The sequence below is a fragment of the Zootoca vivipara genome, chromosome 1 (assembly GCF_965207765.1).
Source record: "Zootoca vivipara chromosome 1, rZooViv2.hap1.1, whole genome shotgun sequence".
Classification (NCBI taxonomy): Eukaryota; Metazoa; Chordata; class Lepidosauria; order Squamata; family Lacertidae; genus Zootoca; species Zootoca vivipara.
In genome coordinates, this window is record NC_142582.1 from 35,138,953 (window position 1) to 35,146,452 (window position 7,500).

Consider the following 7,500-nt stretch of genomic DNA (forward strand, 5'->3'; position numbering starts at 1 on the left):
GACCCATGCTTTTTAGGCATGAGACAAGTGGAAATGTGGACAGTCCCACCCAGAGCTTACATTATTTCCAGGCCTAGTTTTCTTAGAAATCTTTCCCTCTCTGCATAGTTACTGACATCCACTTATGTGATAATACATGCCACAGAGTATTTGCCAGCATGCGGCCCTCATGCATTTTTTTTTGTGGGGGAGGAGGGAAGCTGCATTCACATGCATAAAGAAAACCAAATGTCGAACATGGGTGGCCCAGTAGTACGGGAACAAGCATGTCTGATACTGAGGCTCTCGAGCATACATTTCTGTTTAAAAAGAGACACAGAGCTGCAGTATGATAGCTGTTTTCCTAGTACACTGAGCAGATCCTACTAGCTGCATTCACACCTCTCCATCCTGTTTTAAATCCAAGGCCCTTTTGAGATATAAAAATAGTCTTGAGTACTAGAAATCAGCTTACCTACGGAACGGCCCAGTTAGATGATAAAAAAAAACCTCATTGACTCTACCATGAATTACTCTCAACTACTGATAGATGTGAGAGACCCCAAATGGCTCAAAATGTCTGTTATTTTGATAGCACCTATTCACAGTATAAAAATAACCTATTCACGGTATAAAAATAGCCTACCAGCACATTAGCATGATTAGCATGTTTTTAATTTTTTTAAAAAAACCCACCTTTGCACGGCAAGTATGTTCTGTGATAGATCACAACCACTCCAAAGAATCCATTATAGTCTCCAGACTCAATAATCTACAGTTTGAACACTCTCAGCAAATATGGATTTACATAATAGGCCATAATAGCTCTGGCAGACCTGGCTGTTCTGTCTGTCAAGTTCATGCTGTCAAGATTCATGTAGTTCTGTTAAACTATTCTGTTATTTTGTTTAGTTTTAGTAAAGCTGCTTTAGTTAAATCTATCTACCTATCTGTCCTCACCTTTAAATACAGTAATGACTGTTTCAGTCATTATACCATTAAAGGATACCATTTGTCAAACTGTGGTCTTTCTTTAGACACCGTAGTTGTCTCCTCCTGGGCTAATGAGCACTTGTTGTTAATAATTTGTACATCTAAATTTATTTTTTTATATAAAAAATACATTTTTTAAAAGCCTGTGCCCCCCCATCTACCCACTGCTGGTTAACTGGAAGGTTCTTTTGTACAATTTCTTGCTGCTCTTGGGTTAGCAAAGCAGCCCAAGAAGCAATGAACCACATCATAGTCAGCAGCTAAGAGAAAATTATTTTGCTCTCATCCCATAAATCCACACCTTGTCAGGGAAAAGGGCTCAATGTCTGACTGATGAGAAGCAGCTAAGTTCACCTGCAGCAATGTTAGGCCTTAACTCCAGCAAGGACTAGGACTGTTCATTTTGAAGATGAACGCTAACTCTCCCTAGGGATAGAGCAAGGAAGTTTCTATCAGACTCACCTGGCTGGCTATACCAAGGGTCCACCTTCTCCCAGAGGCTGTTCTATCCATATAATTAAATGGGAACCATCCTTGCTGTACAAAGAATGATGTGTCCATTTTTCTTCACCCGAAGCAATAGAACAAGGCTCACACTTTTTCTTCAAAATTGCTCCTTGTTTCTTCCCTAAGGACTAAAGGAAAAAAGGCTTTAGTCACACCTGAAAAATCCATTTAAGGCTTCCAAGCTTAAAAGGCAAATATTTTAATTCTACCCACATATATCAGCCCTTTCACCTCATTTTCTTTATATATCTGGGGAATACCTGCAAGAATGCTTGAAAGCAAATCTGATGAAATGTCTAGCTCCAGCTCTTAGTTAATTCACAAAGGAAACTCACAGAATCTCAATCAGACCAATCAAACAAACAGTAATTATTGGAGAGGTCTGCATTTCTAGAATTAACAAATAGCTGTCATGTGGTAGTCATTTTAACCTAGTCCATGATATGGGTGCCCCCACTTGGTAAATCGTTCATCTGAGGCAACAACATGGCGGAACCCAAATGAATTTTTTCCATGACAGTAGAATGATGAAAACAAGGTTCCTGGCATGGTAGATTGCTTCAGACAAACGGCTCCCCATAAAGATTATCAGTCACGCAGAACCTTTTTCGGGTAGTTTCTGCTAGTGATTTGGAGGTGTTACATAGAAAGGCTTCTATACCTAAATAATTTATTTCTGAAGAAAAAGCTCCTTCACTAAACGATCTAATGAAATAGTAAAAAATAAATCTAACCTAATATTGAACCCAGCCCAGATTTTTCTTCCTAATGCCTCTTTCACAGCTGTGTCTCAGTACATTGCAGTGAAAAAAATAATTGAAAAAATGTACTTTGCGAAGTATTTTGCATGTGTCGTGAGTTAGGACTACCTTAGAATGTATTGTGCAAATGGAGATTACAGTGGACAGCAAGGGTGCATTTATGAATCAGAATTATGGTATTCAGTTCTGCAGCCAAACCTTCTGCCAAACGCCCGTTCTCCCAAATTCTCCAGAGTCTAACATTTCACGTAGGCTAGAGAGAGCTCACTATATTCTGTCAATGCATTTATCTGCAATTATTCTGCTTAAAACTATGGATTAATATGGATATCCAAAGGATATATGTCACTGTACTAATAATTTAATTGGTTATAAAATACGTAGACAGGGATGAACATTCCTTTTAGCCCCCTCAATTTGTGTTCCAGAAGAAGCAAATACGTTATATTCCTGAGAGGACATTTGGCAGTAATTCAACTCTTGTGGAGTACAGTAGGAAGGCTGCAGGCAAGGGAGGCCTTGAGATTTGTGGAGACCGGAAGGGGAATGAAATTTCCTGCAGAGCTATGTGGCTATTCGTTGAGAAGGAGAAGTTAAAGGAATAAATTAGTGAACGCTAGTTAGGGGCAGATCTGGGATTGCAAAGGCAGGAGGGTGGGTCTTCTGGGACACTGAAACCTTCTGTTATCTTGTGGATTGCCACAGAGGACTTCAGACTGATGGGAAAGCTTGGAGCAATTTGCTAGGGGAAAGCACCAGGAAGCAGGGGCAGGTCAATGTAGAGTAGGGCTCTGTTATGGAACAGGGCCTTTGGCAGCCTCATAGCCTACTGGATGTAGACCTGCTACACCTTTATATCTACTGGTAGTGTCATGTCACAAACCAGAACTTAGATTATGCTAAGACAAAATGTCCATATTGTCTCAAATAAGTTCTTGTAGATTGTTTCATGTTTTGTCAAAATAAAAATGGGGCTTAAGTATCAAGAGTGACCCAATGATTTTAAGAGATATGCCATTAATCAATGCAGTGTTCTTTTTTTATATTCTTCTGAATGATGGAAATAGCTTCCTGGTTTCACCAACTTCCTGTCTTAATTTAGACAATATTTTTCAACAATACCGTGGTCAGTTACAGATATATTCAAAAGCAACTCTGTTTGCACTCATTTGTCTTCAGGATTTGGGGTTTTTAGAGTAATTTTAATAAGCTTTCCACACCCTACCCACAGGAGAGGCTGTTTAGGGGTGGAAATGTTTAGCTTTTATTAAAGCACACACCCAGTGTTATGGGTGTTGCAGGAGCATTTAAGAACATGACTTAACAAATTGAAAAAACATACACTACGGCAGACCCAGATGTGGTCATTGGTTACATTTTTATCCAATGGTGTACAGAGGAAGGACTAAAAGTGATCTCCCTATTTGTGTTTGTCCTTTTAATGATCACCATGGCTCTAAATAACGAAGCCTCGTCACTTGGTATCATTTTAAGTTCATAGTTTAGAACATCTCTTGTCACTCCTTTGTTGCTAAGCCAAGGCCAGGAAACCTCCCTAAGTAATCAAAGTAAATACTGTTCTTACTAGCACCTTTTTCAGACATTCACACTGCCCATTCTATTACAACTGCCTCTGGTGAGGCAAGCTTGCCAAACATCCTCTGTTCACAGAGATGCTATATTATAAAACATCAGAAAGCAATAGAATGTAATGAATTTAGTGTATTTCCACACTTTCCTGGAGCATAAATTCAGGCACTGCAACTCTAAAGTGACAGCCCCCACCCATTTTTAAAGTCTGAAACCAATTAATTCAAAGGAAATAAATCCATTTTTTTCTTTTTTAGCCAGGAAAAATATTATTGTGCATTACTCATATTTTTCTCCTGCTTTCCTCCAAAGAGTTCAGGGTGGCTTACGTGAGTTCGTTGTATTTTATTGTCGCATTGGCCTTGTGAGGTGGATTAGGCTGAGTTGGTATGGTTTGCAATTCAGGTATTAATTTGAAGTTTGATGAAACCGAATGAAATAATCCAGAATAGGAACATTAATTGGAGGGGAAAGTACTAGTTTATGAGTATTCCTTTTGGTATCTGTGTAAACTAGTATCTGGATTTCATTGCAATAAATGTTGCATTGACTGTCCTGCTCCCATAGTGCAAGCATTTCAGAGAAACTGCTGTGTTTTTGAAGCTGTTATGCCCGTATTGTACAGATGTGGTTGGTGAATTTAAGTCAAATTCTTCATTTTGTTTAGCTATATCCAGTGCACCCAAGCAGGTGTTGGAAGGAGGTTTGCAGAACTACTCTTCCCCACCCTCCAAAAAAACCAACTGTAGTTTCTAACAGCAGGGAATTTTACACTGTACATTCTCAGAACACTTCTTCTTATATAACATGAGTTCATATCTATTTATTTAAAAGTGATGCCTGGGCTCAGAAGGTATGCTGGGGTGTTGCTAAATGGTCAAATCTGGATGGCCAGATGTTCTTTACCTGAACTTTTAGTCTCTCTCCCAACCCAATCTCAGTCTGTAGGCTAAACAAATGCTAAACAGTTTGTGTTCAGAGGTTTTTAACATATGAGAAGACTCAGAAAATTCAGTAAAGGTGGTATGAGAAGAGGTAAATTAGTTTCTGAGTAATCAGAGTATGCAGCAAGGGAGTGTTCAGTATTTGTCCCGTAGTTCTGACCCATACAAGTGCTAGTCGTATGCTTTCTCTTCAGATGCCAGAATCAATTTCTACAACTGTCCTCTTTGCAGTCAGCAATTCTACCTTTGTTCAAGAGAGACATGGAAACCCACAATTTTCAGGAGTGACAAACACATGGCTTTGCAGTGCTCTGAATCTGAGGCGCTCCAGAAATTTGAGAGAGAACTGCAATTCTTTTGCCTGAATGACTTGCCCAAGGCCAGCCTGGTGGCATGTGTTAGAACACAAATTAAAACCTAGAGGATTCATGCATGTTTGTTCAAACCTCAATGACTTATTCCCTAGGCCATCTCCTACACTCAAGGGAGTTTTTCAAACAAATTCCCCGCAGATCATTAAAAATAATAATAATACATACACCTCCGCTTTCCTCGTGTTTCTGATCATGTCAGAACCTTAACAGCAATACTTGACACCAGTGAAAAGTTACACCATGGATTAAATAGCATAGATTTAGCATAGGTTATATTTTATTTTATTTATTAGCAAGTAAGTTAGCAGCAGATGCCTTACTTTAATGGGGAACTAAAAGAAAAACATATGAAAAGCACGTGGATATGAATATGTTTGGGTTAGCAAATGTTGAGCAGAGCAACTTCAAGGTGATACTGTTATAACGGGACTATATGGTTATCACAGGCCTTGTCTGTAATGTTGGTAGGTAGGAAGGAGTGGTGTATGGGAGCAATGTATCAGTATGTATTACAATGATCAGAAAATCAAGTTCCATCTTCGTCATTTGATATGGATTTGAGCATTACAAACCGAAAGAAAAAAGGGACAAGGATATTTCTCCAGCCACTAAAAGACCTGGCTTCTTGGCTCAAAGTATGACTGTAAAAGTTAATCCATGTGCTGATGCTATTGTATTATTTTATTGCATAGCAGAATATGGAAGGTTTGCTATAACAGAGCCTTGTGAAGTGAAACTACTTATTCCAGATAAAGCACCACCCCTTTCAGATATAGAGTGTTGTTGTTGTTGTTGTTGTTGTTGTTTGAATTCATATCCGCATATCTCTTACTCCTCCCGCTGCTTGAGAAGCAAATTTAAGTGCCAGCTTTATATGCTTTGGTAACCCCATATTACACATACAGTTTTACAGAAAATGAAACTTTAATATGATTCAGCACAAAATGGCACTCAATGGCAATAAATCAGATAATCTTCATATGCACATAGCTTGATCTCACGGACTTATCGCTGCAAGCACAGTGCCGCATAGCAAATTTCCCTGCAATACAGTACAGTACCTGGGTGTAATTACGGGCACATTTTGCCAGTGCGACTGTTACGCAGAATTGTAATTAATTCCTCAGAAGATTACTGTGAGAATTTTGGATACCGATGCCGGTTTTGGACATTTATTACTGCTCTTTAGTTGGTTTTTTGCTGTGCCTCAGAGACAGATGTAAAATTAGTGTCTGTTTTGAGCCAGCAAACAGTACGTCTTACCCTCCTGCTTATTGAATTGCAGAGCGGAATTCTTTGGGCTCCCACTTCTTCGTGGTTTCGAAGTAATAGTCTGCTTATTGTGCCAACTCGGGTGCTCCACTACATGTGCAAAAATTTTTAAGAGGCTCGAGAAAAAAAAGTTGCTAATTTGACCTAATGCTAAAAGGACATTGGATGAAGTTTGGATGCTGGATGGCAGAGGCGAAGGAGAAGACAGCTCCTGTACCTTTAAAGGCCACATACTAAGGGGAATTTCAGCATGTGCCTGCATTCCTAGGCATCGCATTAGAAACTGCACCTGACAAAATTCTCTTTTCCCCATGAATGAAGGGACTTTAAAGGTACAGAATAGTTACTCTATTCTCCATTGAACCTGGTTACCCTATAAATAGGACACATTGTATAGGAGGGCTTTTATTTCTTAGTGTCAAGTGAAGCATCGTGGATCATAATGGCAAACAAAAACAAAAAAAGAGCAAACCAGTCCAAATGGTGGTTAGAGAGCACTTCACTATTGGCAGGCAGCATGGGGGAGAAGCCCTTGTTTAAACTGGGAGATAAGCTGTATCGTTGAGATCTGCTTGTACTTATTTCAAGGCCTGCTTGTCCAAATGTGGTGGATGAGGAAGGCGGGGGATAAGAAACCTCTCATTTATTTGTTTTAGCTCCAGCATGTACAAACTATTCCCTTGTATACTTATTTCTTCCCACCAATAAATAAATAAATGCACAAATAAATAAATGAGCGAAGAAGAGCTGTTTCCCACAGCTGCAAACAGACAGGTATACTCCAGGGATGCACACAGAAAAAAGGGGGCATTGATGAATGTGTACTAAGGGGTGCAGCTCACCAAGCACAGCTGCTCCTGCAACACAACTTCCATTCATTTCAGTAGTGTGTGGTGGAGTTGCTTTGCAAGCCCCATTGAAAGGAATGGAAGAAGAAACAGCAGCAGCAGCAGCAGCAGATAGGATTTTGCCCACACTCATGTTTAGAACTTTAGCCAAATCCACCATGCTGCCCATACAGGTAATATTTATTATATCTAGTTCAAGTTGGAGGGATATACAAAAGGGTGGGGAGAGAAA

At 39.5% G+C, this 7,500-nt stretch overlaps 1 protein-coding gene across 3 annotated transcripts in view; it reads left to right on the top strand.

Annotated features, from left to right (window-relative positions):
- The window catches only part of ZEB2 (zinc finger E-box binding homeobox 2), a 161,436-nt gene that overhangs the window by 105,335 nt on the left and 48,601 nt on the right, over positions 1-7,500 (top strand). The window lies entirely within an intron of this gene.